Genomic DNA, 17,940 nt, shown 5'->3' on the forward strand with positions numbered 1-17,940 from the left:
CTAATCGCTGATAGGTGGATAGGTAGCGTCGCCTAGTTCGCTTGACTCGCGACACGAGGGTTGCCAACCGCGAGTGACTCGGCGTACTTTGAGTTTTTTTTTGTTACAAAATTGTCGTTATATATTTGAAAATTTTCATAAATAACAGTTGTAGAAAGCTATAAACTGCTCTTACCCAATCCGCCATTCTTTTCTAACATGCGTAGATCGTGCGAAATATTCGTGCTTCCTCTGCTTCAGATAGAAAAAGAGTATCGCCGTCTTTTTTGTTGCATTGTCATATCACGAATAAATTATGAACAGTGTGTGCTTTCTACGTTTATAATCGCAACTCGCGTCACTAAACATCGTTTATCACGATTCGACAATAATGACAAGATATTCGATAAATTTCCCCGCATGTCGATTGTCAAACTAAACCGAACGCGAATACTCATCCTTAGAAACGATAGAACGAGACGCGATTGCGGGTGCATCCATTTGACATGCGTTTCATCGGCCAATCAAAACAAATATATCTTTGCTCCTGATTGGTCGATCACACGTAAGGCTGGTGGACAAAGTGCACCTCAATTACCCGCAGATTCGGCGGACGCAGCGACACTCGACGGCGGAATGCGCGATAATTTGAGAAAAAATACTTGCCCGAACGTTCCTCGAACGCCGATAAGATTTACGAGACGGGAACGTGTCGCGGCTTAAACGAGAACTCGTCCGATCCCCACCGTCATTTTCGTAAATTACAATTCGCGGATTCAATCTGACGGCGAGCGATCCGGTTATCTCGCGCATCGGCCACGTGGTAAATTGCGCGAGAATTCGGCAACGACGTGACGCGCGCGACGGACGTGACCAACATCTAGCGGCGGACGCGATAATTAAAAGAGCAACTCGTGGTATCGCGATGATTTGAGGGACGGCGGTGCGTGCGTTTTTAACGAGATCCTTCTTCGTCCCCGGGATACCGTGAGTCATTCTCGTGCGAATCACGGATTCGATCTTAAGGCGAGTGTGATCTTTTTTTTTATCGTGTATCGAGGACGTGATCTTTTTATTGTATATTGACACGTTATACGTCACGCGAAAAAATAAAAAGTCGAGGACTCGCGAAACCTAACCTAGCGGCGAGGACGCGATAATTAAAAAGAGTGTCTCGCGGAGTGTCGGAATAATTTAAGAGACTACGGTATCGTCCCTTAACGAGGATTCGTCTCCATCATTTTCGTAAATCATGAATTCGAGGGATTCTGGGAATCCTGCGGCGGATCGAGCGCGGTTCATTTGCGGTACCAAGGTAAAAGATCGTTATTGGATCATCGTTATCGTCGTATCATTATTTTTCATCCATCGTTCATGCCCCCACTCCCTTAGGAATATCATCGACGCGTTACAAATTGCACGTATCCTTAATCCCCAACTTTCTTCATTGCATTAACGAAGAGAGAATTTAATACGCTTCCCCCCATAAATTTATCAATAAAATGTCAATGTATATGAAAACGAAGAGGCACGCGAGAAACATGAATTACCTCTCCAACCATAACACGATTTTAACTTAAAAAAAAAAAAATATATATATATATATATATTAAAAAAAAATTTTGTTCTGCAATATTTATAATTCTATCATATTTTCCGCATCATTTTTTTTCAAAACTCACAGACAGCAATTTACTTTCCATATAAAGTTTATTTAAAGTTTATTTATAAAACTGATCAAATTTCTCCCTTGAAGCAAATTGATCCCCGTGTATAACGAATGCAATACAACCAGCATTACTTTAGAGTTACTTTAGAGTTACAATAAAGAGTTGCTTGTCCAATTTACGCAAAAATCATGTTCTAAAAAAGAGACGCATTTCTTTTTCATAAATAGAGACAAGACATAATTCGAGATAAGCTCTATAAGTGAAATTTTTATGCTCGTGTTAAGAATTAGAATTTGATAGTAAAATACCATGATAATAAATTATTTTCCTATACTTTAACAACATCTACGTTGGTAGTAATGTCTTTGTTGATCATACGTAACAGAAGGTACAGAATGTATAAGGCGCGCGCGCGAATCTATTCGCGAGATTCGCGAGATTCGCGATAACTATATCGACGAATAATTACTAGTATTTTTTTTTTTTTTTCACGGTCATCTGATTATAATATTCCATTTCGTTCCTGCCGATCGGTATGCTCTTCCGCGCTGATTGGTATACGACCGCATTAATTTCTTTTGGAAAGAGGCTCGATTCGATTTGCGTGGTTCACTCGCTCTCTCGCTCGCTCGCTCGCGCGCGGGCGATACATTAATCGAGAAGGGGGCCCGGGACTTTTGGGCCCCGTCGCTCCCCGGACGTGGCATAAAACGCGCAAACGCCGCCATTAGTTACTGGCGCGGTCGCGGAATGCCATCCGGCCGGTGCCTTATTAAGCCCATTACGTCTTAATTTATTTCCTCGTTTATAAAAAAAAGCGCGGGCACGGCCGCGCCGAGCCCTCGGGCAAGTAATGATATAATTCTCTCTACCGAGGCGTCTCGCGTCATTTGCATCCGCGGTTGTATCGGTGGATGCGAGCATCTTACTGTGGGTGTACGTATACGCGACAAAGTTTACATACGACCGTAGAGATTCTTAGCTTCCCCTTTCTTTCTCCCTCGGCGAGTAACAAACGCCCACGGTCGTTCCGTGGATCCCTCCGATTCGGGAAGAGAATGGCGGCTTCATCTTTATATAAATTCGACTTCCTTTGCAGCTCGTGCTGTTTTAGCGAGCGTTAAAATTTACCTTTGAGGGAGATGCTTCGCCTCCTCTCGCACTCGGCGCGTTTTGTCATCGTGGTATTAGTTGGGTTGCATTAGATGAAATTTATGCGAAGGTTTCAAGCTAAATTGAGTTTCCAAAAGGCATGAATAATTAATAAGATTTCATAATTTTATGTAAATTCGCGATAAGACGCGCACACAATAAAGATGAATTCCACGATAAATTGTAGACGCGAATTGTAACGCGAGATAAAATCGCAGCTCGTAACATTTATTTAATTTTATATATAAAAAAATATAATAATTATCGTATTCCCCTGATACGCGCGTACCTATATGGGCGTGCGCGGGCCTAAAATAAATTACATACAAAAGTTAAAGAAGCTAATAGTAAGAAGGATTAATATCGAAGAAATTGAATAAGAATAACCTGAGGCCTTTCTCAAATAACAGTACGGAATTGCACGGAATGCAAACACGCCGTTTTACGCAATCGCGCAAGGGGAACATCCCCGCCTGCGGTGTCGTTCACACCTGCGGTTTACGCCCTCGGTGGGAAAGAGAGATTGCACCTTCCACCACCGCGTCCTTGTTTGCAATTCGCCGCGTAGCGTTGCCGTTATTAGCCGTAAACCCGCAATCGCGATGGTAATTTGCGCGTTTGCCCGTCAGTGCCGCCGAGTAGAATTGCGGTGTCGCCTTACCTTACGTGATAATGCCCGCACATTCGTCCCGCGCGCCCGCCAACAATCGTCGTAATAACGTGAGAGAGAATCGGACATAACGTGTATCGGCGCGTCATCGCCAAGCGGACGGCTCCAAAAGGGCGTGTAAGTACCGCAACAAACGTTGTATTGAAAAGTTCTACGGCTATTCGCGTGTGCGTATTATTATTGCCGCCGATCTCGTTGATGATAGTTCTTATATTTGTTTGAGACTAAATGAATTAAATAATCAATTCAGTAATGGATCGATTAATTAAATTGAGAATGAAGAATCCTAATCTTTTCTTGAGGCTAAATGAATTAAATAATTAATTTACTCATGGATTAATTAATTAAATTAAGAATGAAGTAAATGTATTTCTCTTCAGTTTTTCAAGCGAGCCAATGACAACGGTAATTTATACGCCGTTATATAATCATGCGTTAACTTAAACAGCTCGATAATTCTCGTGTAATAAATCAATTTATAAATAACAAACTGTGGTCTCGATAATTTTATTAATTTTACGAGACCGTGACAATTTAAAATCGGTAGCGAAGAGTTCTAATGAAATATTATTTATATATCATCGCTAGCAGATTTGAACAACGATTCTTGTCGATATAATATAACGTGATGTATCGTTCCGAATGCGATCGTCTCGATGTATTTTCGAGTTAAATGATTTCAAACTCTTTGAACGATTCCAAGTCATTCGTCACGACGATGGCGAATGATTCGCGGCGATCTCGAATCAAGAAGCCAATCTAATTTGAACATTGTCCGCCAGTGGCTTCTTGAAATTAAGCGTCATTGTTTAAGAGTGAATTCATCTTGATTGTCGATGACTAATGTCTCGCGGCAGCCACGCTGAGTGCTGCGAGAATGGATCGAGGGTGTCCAGAAGTCGGGGTCTCAAATGGCGGTTGAGTAGAGAAAGAGAGAGAGAGAGAGAGTGAGAAAGGAGGGAAGGGTTGGGGTGAAGAAGGGACGGAGGGCACCAAAGACGGCGGAGACGAAGAAGAAGTGCCCGCCGCCACGTGAGAGAACTCTTTAACGAGCATCATCAATAACACGTACCGACGTCGAGGAGAAAATAATAATAATAATAATAATAATAATAATAATAAAAAAAAAGAAAGAAAAAAAGAGCTCGGAGAGTCACGGACAGCGCGTCGCTCGCTATAGATACCGGTAAATGGTGTTAATTAGTAAATTTGATTTAAACCCAAATGGCGCGACCGGATAGGCGGACAAGTGTTGCGCGATGATGTACGATCTCTCTGCGAGATGTTCAGTCCGAGCTTCTTTGTGATCATCGCCTCTTTGACAAGGATTGAAAAGTTCGTGAAGGATAACATTATGCCATTATATATTCGGGATTCTTCGCTCTCTCGTCTCTTCTTACGATAAATCTCTCCTTTTCTCTATAGAAAAATTTCAACTGCTCAAATCGAATTATCTTGCTTTCAAGTAAACTATCTACAATTTCTTTAATTACATGTATCGGGCGCGTTATTGTTCCCTCTCTTTCCCTTCGCGTGGAAAAAAATTAGTTTCTACAACACAGGGGATCATTCGATATAAAATCTTTCTTGCGTGAAATTATTTTATCCAGAGTTTGAGAGATGAATACGCATTCTCATAATTGCATTAAAATTAGCATTAGATTATACAGATAAATTAATAGATAAATTGAGTTAAATACTGATTTCTCGAATACCAGAACGATAAAACACGTGCACGAACGGTAAAACACGTGTTCGAAGTTTCACGTTACTATGTATTCTCAACATTGGTTCACCTGCAGAAAATTGAACCGCTGCTTTTATTCCGCCGTGATCTTTCGTGGGACGGGCTTGAATTTCGGTAATGACCCGTTTGCTACCGTAGGAGAAGGTGGAGGAGTATGGATGAAGAAAAGGAGAAGGAAGAAAGGGTTGAAGGATATAGAATGAAGGGAGGTAAGAGGAGGAGGAGGAGAGAGAGAGAGAGAGAGAGAGAAGGTCGAGGAGATCAGCTTGGCACTCTGACAGGGGCCGAGAGGCGAGGGCCCATTAATCGGAGGGCATTATCTCAATCACGTAAAACGGCAAAATTGCATTTACCTTTTTAAATGAATATTTGGCGGGAGACGCGCCGCGCTTACCGGCGCGTTGCAGCCGCCCGCTAAGTTAATTTACCGAAGAATGTCAGGTAACGCCCTGTTCAACCTACCGGCAGCTGGACAAGTATTGTCCCGCCCCTACGCAACCATAAGCGCGAGATACGTACGGAGGGGGGGAGGGGGGGGGGAAGGATTTTGCGTGTATTATGGTTGGCGGCAAGTTCGCGGATCGAGGATTCGCGTTATTTTGAAAGCTCGCGTACAATATTCTCGACTTATCTCGATTTGACAATTATTTAGATTTGAAAATGTTGATGGCACAAAAAAAACGCATTTATATTACGATTTAATTTATCAAAAGAAGAATATGTGACACTTTCTTAAATAAATATCTATGAGACTGTTAACATTCGAAATTGTTAGCAAATTTTTAAATAATTTCCCAAAGCTATTGTAATGAAGGTTTCTTTTTAATCAAAGCTGACATAATTTAAATTTAACATATTTATATTACAAAAAATTCTCAACGTTAAAATTTTAACGGACGTGTTCTGTCGATCGCGTAATTCACACGAAACAGAGATGCTATCGTTAATCATGTATTCTCGATTAAACATTATCAATGAATACCACGGAGGTTTCACGTGAAACGCACATCTGTTTAATTTGCTGGACGAGAGATTGCAACGTATTCCGTGCATCGAGTAATTGACACTTTCTCGTGGCGGTTACCAATCTCTCGAAACGATTGAGATCGATATGTAAGTAGGCTCGTTCGCCAGGTATGACGGGCCCCGAGCGTAAACCGGACCACGTCGGCGGTTCACCGCCGCTAACAGATTCCCCCGCCTTTTCCTTTCTCTCCTCGTGCCCCACCGCGCTTCTATCTCTGTATCTGATAATTGGAGCGGTAATTACGCGGTGATTAACAGAGATGGCTCCCGCGCTTCGTACCTCCTTCTACGAGAGTCTCTGTCTTCTTTCTCCTCCTCTCTTCTCTCCCCAGTTGTTTATTACGTTCGCTATTGCGTCCTCCTGCGGAGGGATCCCTCCTTCTCACCCCCGGATCTCTGGTTAAGAAGATCAAAGATAACCTCGTGCGCGAGCACATTAACTTATCTCTTTCTTTCTTTTCTGTAATCTTTCCGCTTCTCTTCTCTCTGTCTTCAGATCCGATTCTCTTTATAATCTTTCTCTTCCTTTCTCTCTCTCTCTCTCTCTCTCTCTCTCTCTCTCTCTCTCTCTTTCTTTCCTTCTTTGTTTTCTCTTATTTCTTATTATGCATAACACATGTACATGTTGTATTATATGTAATAATGATCGAATTTGTGCCGACGCGAATATTTTTAAGCATTTGCAACAAGGTCTTCTTTATATAATACAATGTAAATACAGAGAGAGAGAGAGAGAGAGAGAGAGAGAGAAAGAGGAAAATAATTTGAGCAAGTAAAAATTTATTTTAACAGCTGTACATAAAATTAAAAATAAATTTGGATCAGTAAACGTATTATAAGATCAAAAAGTAAAATTTTCAATGTATTTTCATTTATAGCACTGTAAAATGAAATCATCTTATAACTCTACTTTTTTTTTTATACTTGGTTCTCCTTCTCACTACGTCACTACATTGCTATCCCGTTAGGCAGCTTCTTCTTTATCCAGCTCTTTTCGGTAGAGACGTTTGAATGAAGAAAGAAGGAGATGTTTGATGAGACCAACCTCCCTCTCTACCCTTTCCTCCTTCCCTCCGCCGGCGCGTTCACGAAACAGGGGTGATAGGTGGCCCCCACAAAGTATTCGAGCTAGCTGCGCCAGCCAGGTAAAAACGGAATTGCTTAACCAAACGGGCGTGGCCGTAACTTGACCAGTCGAGTAACCCCTAAACGTCCAGTTAATTCCGAGCTCTCGACCCTCTCGCATCTCCCTTTACCGGCCTCATCGTTCTCTTCCCTCCTTCCCCTCTTGCTCTTTTTACCGCTCCCTCCCACGATCACGGGGCCTCCTAATAACGCGGGCCAGCCGTAATGAGGAGTAAACTAATTATTGGATGCTAGTTGGGCAGGACGATATTTCACGTTCTCGCTGACAGCAGGGTAGGAGCAACAAGGATGCGGCGCGCGCGTTCCCGCGTGGAAAGAGAGAAAGGAAGAGATCTCGAAGAGCGAGCACCGCGCGCTCGTAAACAGGTTAAAATGATGCCTAGGCATTTTAGCAATTTCGAGAGCGAGAGAGGAAACAGCGGATTCTTGTACTGCGGTGTCTATCGCGCGGACATGAATGTTGGACGTTTCGCGCGATGCAACGACGTAATAAGTGAACGTGGATCTAGTATATTTAATATTTAAACGTATTCTCTATCCTCAGAATCACATGAAATTTTTTTTCTCTTCGCATAGAGTTATAATTTATTATGAATAAAAAATTAAGGATTTCGCAAAATTAATGGAATATTATTGATAAATTTAATAAATTTCTTCGTAAAATTATGATTACATTACTATCTAAAAGATATCATGCGCGAATATACTCGGATGTCCCCGATTTAAATGGCAAAACTTCAAGAGTGTGTGAGGGGACCGAAAAATTAAGATAAGAAGTCCTTTAAAGGTTTGCTCGTTTTTGCTTCATTTTAGAGAAAATCGCAAAAATTCAATCTCTCATTGTCAGTTGCTCTTTTGAATTGATTGACACCGAATAAACTTTCTGCTTCAAGGTTCCTTACATATAGAAACACTTGATGTTATTCTTTACGGTGCCAATCAATTCAAGAGAGCGATTAAGAGACCGAATCATAGATGCAGTGCGCCAAATATCACTAGAACAAGGTCTAGCTTCAATTAATGAGATCAGCGCTAAATGTAATGCTTGCATTATTGCAAGAGAGCAACATTTCGAACAATATCTGCATTAAATAGACGATAACATAAATAGAATGTAAATAAATAAGTAAAAAAACGAAAACTTGTTTTGTTTCTTTTTTCGTGATTTTCTCCAAAATGGAGCAAAAACGAGCAAACCTCTAAAGGACTTTCCGTCTTAGCTTTTCGCTCCCCTACACGCTCCTAAAGTTTTGCCATTTAAATTGGGGACACCCTGTATATAGCTGTATAAATGAAAATATCTAAATATATAGAAGTAGCTAATAAATCGTTATATTGACGATCGCTCTTCTCGGAGACTATTTTTTCTATGACATTCCACGAGCTAAAACCACTTTGAAAAATATAAATAGAGTTAGACAATGCCAATGTAAAACTGACACAGATTCATGATTATTCTAATCTGATCCGTATCATAAATGAACAATATATATTGCATACATAAAATGTCTCACAACTGTCACTGCTTTAATTGAATTCTTTGATTAATACATAACGTAATTTTTTATTCCACAAAATTTTGATTAAACGCCACATTTTTAAAAATATCTGATTAACAAATAAATATTATTCGAAATTAAAATAGCGTAATATTAAAAGCGCAATATTCAAAAATTTTCATGAACTCGAAAGCTATTAAAATGTGCATAGGTAAATAAAATGTTTTTTTTTTCTGTGATTTGTTATATAATATTTATAATTTTTTATAATGATATTCCTAAGACAACATTTTTTTTTACCGCCGGAAAACTTATAGCTTCTTTGATTTATAGTTGTGATGTTTTTAATGTCTAATCTTCTCCAGGGAGAGGATCATTCTCCATGAAAGTCATCGCCCTTATAATCTCTTTTGACGAAAGCGCGTAATTCAATAAATTAATTTTTATCATCGCTTGCATTCTTCTCTTTGAGAGTTGTCTTTCTTCCCTTAGCCGTAATATCACAATATCCTGTTCCTCGGATAACCAAAGAGACGTCCGCAATAACGGGCCAAATAATCACCAGTGCACGACCAACACGGCCGGTTTCGACGAAATCGAAGTAAAAATGCGTCGTATGGCCCGAGTCTGGGCCCGGGGCGCGAGATGAAATATCGCGCGGAACGGATCCAATAGGTCGGTCTAATAGGAATAAACAATGTTATGAATTTAAACGGCCCAGCTTGGCGCCGCTATAACCCTATATTATCAAATTACGGGGGCCTTGTGTATCAGGCCCCGCGAAGTGTACGCCTCGCGCGACCAGGATATGCCATAAAGTCGGATGTTAACGGTAGGAACCCACGTCCCGACACATCCTGTCCTTTTTTTAGAACCTATTCGCGATGCGCCACGGGGGGGCCTCGCTTCGTTTCAACCAACGGAGCACGAAAACGACGATAAAGAGTGCTATGGAATGACGTTTTCTGTAAATACGCATTGAACGTGCGACGACGGGTATTTCGACGGAATAATCGTCGCGAATAATTCGCGATTGTCGCGAGAAATTTGCCCGATACCGTGGCACAATATTCTGTTTGCGCGTAGCCTAGTACGTAGAACACGGCCTAAATCGTGTATTAATTAATTCATCGCCGAAATATGTATTGTAGTATAAATATAAATATTTATACGAATATTGTTGAACTATTTCCCGATCTTGTTAAAGTGAATTGTGAATTTTAAAAATAACATTTTGATTTTCATATACACTGACTCGTTTGTATAATCGATTACATAATATAATGATAAATGATCGTAAACATATATCGTGCATTTAACATATCGAAATTTTATCAATATTCGTACCAATGCTCGTATCGTGCTAATCACTATAGGATTATCGAACATACCGATTCGTACACGCTCATGTTCGCGTTCGATCCTCCCAATTGAATCACACATATCTCACGATAATTAACTCGAACGGGCTTATTCGAAATGTTTCGGTCCAGCGAACGACAACGATAACGTCTCATATTGCCGGTCGTGGAATATTAAGAGGCACTCGAAGGGTCCACCGCTTTATGAATATCGAATGAGGGCGCGCAAGGGACTATCGCGGGAAAAGTTTTTGGTTTCGTAATAAATTGAGAGCGGAGAAAGAAAGAGGCTTCAGAAGAGGAGAAAAAAAGGACGTGATCCGTTCGGTAAAACAGTCGACTGGCTGCCGATCGTTAACGAATAAAGAATGGTAATATTATGCTTGGTGGATGCGAGAATATCCGTTTCATACACCCCGAATCAGCTGGTCGAGGGCGGGGACGATACAAATCAGGATGGGACAGTCGAATCGCCGTGAATGGATTAATTATTGACCGTCGAATCTCGTTTATCCGTTTCGTTTGAGATTTCTCTGAAATTCTGTGAATAACCTTCATTCGAAGATTGCAGAAACAGATATTTACATTACGATAGTTTTGTTATATTTAAGAAAATCATTATTTTTAATTTTAATATAATTTATATATTTATGAAAGACAGAGAGAGGGAGCTTATTCATTTCGTCGTATCTGTGATAACAGATATTTATGCTATTTATTTCTGCTTCCAAACTTTTTAAAGTACACAGATAATATAAACTTTTACATTTAAGCAACAAAATGCTTCATTGAAATATTATATAAAATCGGTTCTTTCCTACGATATGAGGTCTCCAAAAGTCAGTTCGTCGGCTCGGTCGGACGGTCGATTCCTTTGGACACGCCCCGAGAAAGAGATCGCGTAGTGGGGCCCGATGGGAATTTTAATTTAATTAAGACAGACCCGTTATTAAGAGGCACGTCCGGCTAGTTGATTAGAATTCCTTCGAACTCGTCCGGGATCATAAGTCACTCGCGGATTAGTAACAGACAGCGCGCAAAGAAACACAGTAATTTATGTACATGTAAGATTAAGATGGAATCTTTTTTTTATTTCTATCCTACATAATCATTACACGTAACATTATTGCAAAAACTATTCTCTTAATATAAAAATTATATTTAGTAATATAAAAATAATAAAAGTATAAAATAAAAAAATTTATCACATTTACACGATTTTTTCACATTTAAAAAAAAAAGCTATCTAGTTATAACTATAACTTTATATTTTTGCACAAAGGAGAAGTTTTCGCGATTGTAAAAGGCGAAAGACATGAAAATTAACTTATTATTCATTTCCGGTCAATAAACGACTTGACTGTCGGCATCTCGGCCGCTCGATATCTTTCTTAAATCGTTGTCATCTCGTCGTGATTTTAATTTAATAACTGTAGGAAAACTTTCTCACATTCGTCGAGTCGTCACCGACAACCGGAAACTCTCAGATGATTTTTTTCTAGGATCTTTCGAGTAATTACGATGTCGCTCGCCAGAAATGTCAGGTCATCACAAACCGACCGGCAAATTACTAGTCTCTATTGCGGCACAAAAACGTCACGCAAACTTTTCCCAAACTTAATTTATTACTCAATTATCTTTCCAATCATTCCTAACGGTAATATTTTCTAGCGCAAAATATCAACTTGTATTATATCAATCAATTTGTAAAAGTGGAATAAGTTAAGTAAGTGTATTTATTCGATATTCATTTAGATTCTTGCGAAATTCGTAGTAATATTAATATCGAAACGCGGTATTATTTTTATTATTATTAATATTCTTCGAAGGAGCACCTATCACATAAAACGATATTGAATTGAATAAAATATTGCAATTTTTGCAATATTTTCTACAAACGAACGTTATGTCTAAAAATCACTTCGTGAAACTACCACTATTTTCGCACACAGAGTTAATCGATTCGTTTATATTCCCGGATTCTACGACACTCCGTGTGAAACACAGAAATAAATAGAGAGAAATAACACGTGGCACACAGATATAAAATCAGCCGCGCGCTAGCACTGTGGTAGGGAGAACAGAGATTCCGAATAATTTTATCCAATTATACTTTAATGGCCAGTTTCTCCATTGACCAGTCTGACAGAATTCCGATGTTCCGTAGAGGCAAAATAGTAGAGGGAGAAGGCGGGAACGCAATTAGCATAACAACGGGCACGATAGTCAAATAATTCTCACTCCGTCCGAAATGAACGCTTCGGCGGACAATAATGCACGCTCTTGGGAGACTCTTGTTTTATTTATGTGTTTGGTAAGGCGACACGGCGTGTGGGTGTCGAAGCCCGGTGAGCACCACAGGAGCTCGCAGCGGCAACGCGCTGCGCGCGCTCGTGGACCGGCGATAATGTGAGCGGAGTGAAAAATCCGACGCGCGCAAACATTGAACTTTGATCAACGCTATTTTTAATTAATTATGCGACAGAATAACCGTATATGCCATAATATATAATGAAACGAGTCCAATGCAAAGCGATCTCTTCGAGAAAGAAATCTTTATCGTACATAAAATCCGTGATTAAAAGAAACGATCATGTTCAAGTAGTGAGATATTAAAATTTAATAACAAAAATTAAACAGAAGAATTTATTTCCACGCGTAAAAATTAGAATAAAAGATTGGATATTTTATCGCTCATTATTATTATTATATTCTTATTATTACTATTAGCGTAGGTAATTTATCAAAATGAAAAATTATCAATTATTATACCAATGGAAATATAGATGGATAAAAAAAGCCAACGTATAATGACGAGATAAAAGGATATAATTCGCAAAGTGTTACACGTGTTACAAAGAAGAACCAAACGGGTAGGGTCGAGCTCGTCTCGTCGATATCACCTGTCGTACGACGGTTTCCTTTACGATCCGAGTATGCCTTTCCCTCCTCGGATAGTCCTTCGCGAAGGATATCGCCGAGCCGTGAATCATATCTTGGATTTGTTAGAGCCATCATCTCCGGTTTGCAGAGGCGTGCATTTGAATAAGAACGACAGTCGTGCATCAGAGAGGTGAAGTCGTAGGAAGAGTAGGGGAAAAAAGAGAGAGAGAAAGAGATATCAAGGGAGCAGAGAAACTGAAGGAGATATCCAGACTAGCATCGTAACGCGAGGTACACCACTGTCCCCTTTATATTCAGAAACATAATTTCACAAAGTTATTGGCCTATTCGGACCTCCTGCCTCTACGAGAGACACCGGCTCTTCAGTCTCATTCACGTGTCGGACGGCGTTACTTTGTGCCCTTTACTTTGCGTCTTCTCTCTCCTCTTCAATACGTCAGAAGAACCTTCTCTTCGTCGCATACGATTCAGCTTTAAAATCTCTCCCAATTTTTCTTCCAACCTGTTGTTTTTGCGCTTATTGTAAAATATTCACATATTTATCCTACAAGTCTAATTTAAGTTGTTAAGAAAGTGATTACGAGCTGACAGAAAACAAACGGAGATGTTGCAATATCATTTCAAATTCTTATTTGAAGTTAAAGTCATGTTTTGTACCAGCCTTCATCTCTATGTTGCTTCAAACACATTGAGATTTACATCATCGATATCAGAGATTGTCAACGAAGAAACGCGATTTCTCGCTAATAATTTTTAGAATTTTAATTAAAAATTTTACTTATCGGATTATTTAATATCTTATATTTTAAAACATACACCGATTCGAAAATGATCAAGAGCGTGGATAATTCAAGACACCCTATGTAGCATTTACCGATTTGCATAAAGAGGAAAAAATTAAAGCGATAAAACCGCGACGATTTTCGCGCCACGCACACATCGGCACATTAAATCGATCCTCCGGATTCGTAAAATAGCGCGCGCGTTTGCGCTTACGATTATCAATAAACAATCTGGCACCCCGCCGTGTACTTGAAATCGTTTAGCGCGTACAGCAACGTGCTCTCGCGATAATGATCGCCCGATAACCGAACAATATTATTATTGAGACCACGTAAGAGATCGCGCGTCCTCGAAATGTCGCGACTTCCAGGATGACTTTCTTGGGAGGCGATCGCGCAATTATCACGATCGCGATCGAACGGTCCTTACGCATCTACGGGGATCCCCGCTGAGCATTTAAAATCCATTTAGTACTTTGCACCCGTGAAATATTTATCTCACACACTCGCTCCTGTCGTCGAATTGGAACAATTTTCATATGTTAAAGTTATATGATCTTAAGTTATATTCGCTCATTCTTGCGGGAAACGTAAATAATTTTGTTGGTGTATTCAAAGATAGCGTTTCATAAAGTATTTTACAAATGAAAGCAATTGTTAGACTTTATTATTCGTAATTATAATAATATTTATATTATAAATCTCTATTTTATATATTTAATAATTTTTTTTTCAATGTTTTTCAAAATCTTATTTAAATCAGTGTGAGAGGGGTGACGGTATAACTGTAGTTCGTGTTTCGCGAATACGCCGCCGGCGCGGCTTTTGGCTACCGAATGACGGGAGAAATTAATCAAAACAATCATCCTCGAGTCCCGAGGCGGCCACCGAAGCCTGTCATTTACTCCCTCGGAACTCTTCCCTTCTATAGTCCTTTCGCACACTCGTCGTGTATGGCCGCTACTATCCGGTAGCCGTCTGTAACATTCTGCGAGATTTTCGAGCAGGATCTACGAGATCGCCGTAGCCTCGAGGATGAGACATGAGAATGGATTTGAAATTAAGGGTCGACCGTTACCCACCGTTATCGAAATTTCAGTTCGAATAGTAGCCATTCTTTTCGCGAAGAAAAAACTTATGTAAAGGGAAAATAAGGATCTAAATATGTAATCGAAAATTGCTTTTAATATTGCTGTTTCTTTGAAAATTCATAATCTTATGATTTAATTATAATACTTTAATTATATAATATTGCAAACTAGTAATGTGTGAAAAGTCTTTGCTTAATAATTATTTCTCTATCCTCAAAGATGCATCAACACTTTAACAATAAGAATCTTCTCGTGTGTCTTATAATTTATTAATATATATAAAAAATATGTTTATAATTTATACCATTATAATACCAATAAATACCATTATAATAACAATAAATAATAAAAACTTTCAATTATTTTTATCTATTAAATCTTTGAGAATAAAACGCTATGTCTGAACATTAACAAGATAATTATATATCGAGTATCAGAGAGCGCGAGCACGATCCATCGTCGCTTATTTTCACGCACTATCCGTCGAATAACAGACGGTGTAAAAAAAAAAATTAGCGAGATATTTGCAGCGCTGTTGATTGGCAACAACAGTATCCGTCATTCCGAGAGAAATTGCGCGGGCCGATCATCCCGCGGCGGGATAATTCGATCTAATTCCGCGGTTGCCCGGCGATTTTGGCTATCTACCCGTAATCGACCGGGCCCGCCTCGCGCAAGGAACCGAACCCGTAATAGGATGGAATTAAGAGGAGACGTGCCTTTCGCTAATCTATTAATTCCTACACGCGAGATTATTGCCGGGCGTCGGAGAAAACGAGTTTTCGCGAAACTGGTCGCGATTTATATTCGATATATCTTACTTCTATAGGGTGTCCTTTAATAAGTAATCAATCGTTGATCTGTCTTGTCTTAATCAAAATGTCCTAGTATCAAGTATATATGTGTGTGTGTAGTTCTTAAATTATAATCCACCCGTTAAAACTGAATGAATACTTTCATTTTATGCACCAAATAGATAATAATACAAGATTTTTTTATTTAATTTGAAATTGATTTTGGACATAATTTTGTTTTAAAATTTAACTATGAAGATGTCTAATACGCGTTGCACAATATCACTGATAAAATCTATTGCAGAATCTATGAATGAAAAATGATGTGATACGAGACACCAAGTATATACCTTTTTTTATTCCTCCCACATTCGACTTGCCAATAATTATGTAAACGCGCGTGTGCCTCGCTTATAATAAACCTTATAATAAACGATCAGCAAGCGTGAGATTAATTTGCATGGTAATTGAATTTATGACATAAAATTTACTGGAGGAATTTGCGGAACGAAAAGTGAAATCGAAAACAAAACGGATAGTAATCATGCGACATTTTGCATCATCGACAATTTGGCTTGATGAAATATTCTATGCTAATCCATTGATTGACAATTCTTTGTGCATTTTCAATCACTTTTACTTTCACGCAGGAATTTATCGGAATTTCATATTAATAAACTTTCATATTAATCAAATTTTATATTAATAAAAAACTTATTTGCAAAAATATCCACGACAAATTTTGAAGAGAAATAAACAAATATTACATTTATTTAAAAAAAAAAAAAAAATTTTAATTTCTTTTGCTCAAAAGAATTTTTCCAGAGAAATTTTAAATGTTTAAATATAATATCCAGTAATTCTTAATATTGTCAGTCAAAAAAGGAATATTATTATATCAATTTATTCTTTTAGAAACTACCCTTTATATGTTCTTCGCATTGACCACTTAATAGAGTACATAAAAATCCGAAAACATTCACATTATCAATTTAATTTGGTTATGACAGCGATTTAGGTTTATGTCATTCGTTTTATATCTATAATTCGGTAATTGTCAGAAATCTTTTATAAGGAGAGCAAGTGAGTCATTGATGGAATACGGATAGATATGTTGATTGAGTCTTTTATCGCTCAGAAAAAAGGGAACATTTGTCCCGCATTCACCGTTCTTTGTAGCATTCATCTCGTATTGCAACAAACGAATGCATTCGTCTTCGTTGTATAAGAATTAAGAATATAGATTAACGAGGAAAAGTAATATCAGTTTTTTAGTTTATAAATCCAAATGGAAAATATTTTCAATGATAAATAGAAAAAAAAAAATCTGTTTTATTATAATGTAGTAAAATAATTGTAATATACACGAAATAAAATGTAAAAGTATTTTTTATCGATCAGTAGAGTTATTACTGCTTATGTATTGACATAAAACGAAATTGTATTCCAACAACTTTTGAAAATATTTTGTCACATAGATTAGATATACACATGTATATATATATCGCTCAACTGGTTTACCCTCGCATGCAAACCAACAGGTACGCAAAATTGTCGAGGGGAACGACAACCCGACCAACTAACGACAATTTATATTATGTTGTACTTCGAAAAGCGTTCGCAGCATCGAATCGTTAATGAGCCACGCTAAAACCCGCGACATTATTGGCGCAGATCATCACTGACCATCTCTCTCTCGCTGCACGCTATTATCAACTATGGTTTATATGGTTTTTGTTTATCGTCGCTTATGCCACGCATGTATACGTATTCCGGGAACAATAAAAGCGGAACCGGCGGAATCGCGCTTACACGTCGTAAAGACTCGAACTGATTAAGCATTACAGCGTATACCGGCGCGTTAATCTTTCACGCGAGCAGCGCATTGGAATTTCGAGAATCCGAAAGCGATCGAGTAGTAATAAGTGCGGTCTAATCGAGCATTCTAGCGTCTCGTGATAAATTTTCAGAAAGCACTTTATATACTTTTCGACGAAAAAGGCGGGTTCTTCTAGAAAATAGTGGCGTCTAATAAACATTGAAATTTATGCAATTCAAATCAGTGCATAATGATAATTTATCAGTTATAAGTTTGAGACTTGTAAATTTCAAGAAAAAT

General features: G+C 38.7%; 1 protein-coding gene across 1 annotated transcript in view; it reads left to right on the forward strand.

Moving 5' to 3' along the window:
* The first annotated feature begins 1,068 nt into the window (after positions 1-1,068).
* Positions 1,069-17,940, forward strand: part of Mop (tyrosine-protein phosphatase non-receptor type protein myopic) — a 39,396-nt gene continuing 22,524 nt past the window's right edge. The window contains exon 1 of the mRNA XM_070307763.1: positions 1,069-1,294. The gene's annotated coding sequence lies outside the window, so the exon portion shown is untranslated. The remainder of the gene's footprint in view (positions 1,295-17,940) is intronic.

This window comes from Polyergus mexicanus, unplaced genomic scaffold, assembly GCF_030449975.1.
Source record: "Polyergus mexicanus isolate NDT 795.1 unplaced genomic scaffold, iyPolMexi1.0 SCAF_15, whole genome shotgun sequence".
NCBI lineage: Eukaryota > Metazoa > Arthropoda > Insecta > Hymenoptera > Formicidae > Polyergus > Polyergus mexicanus.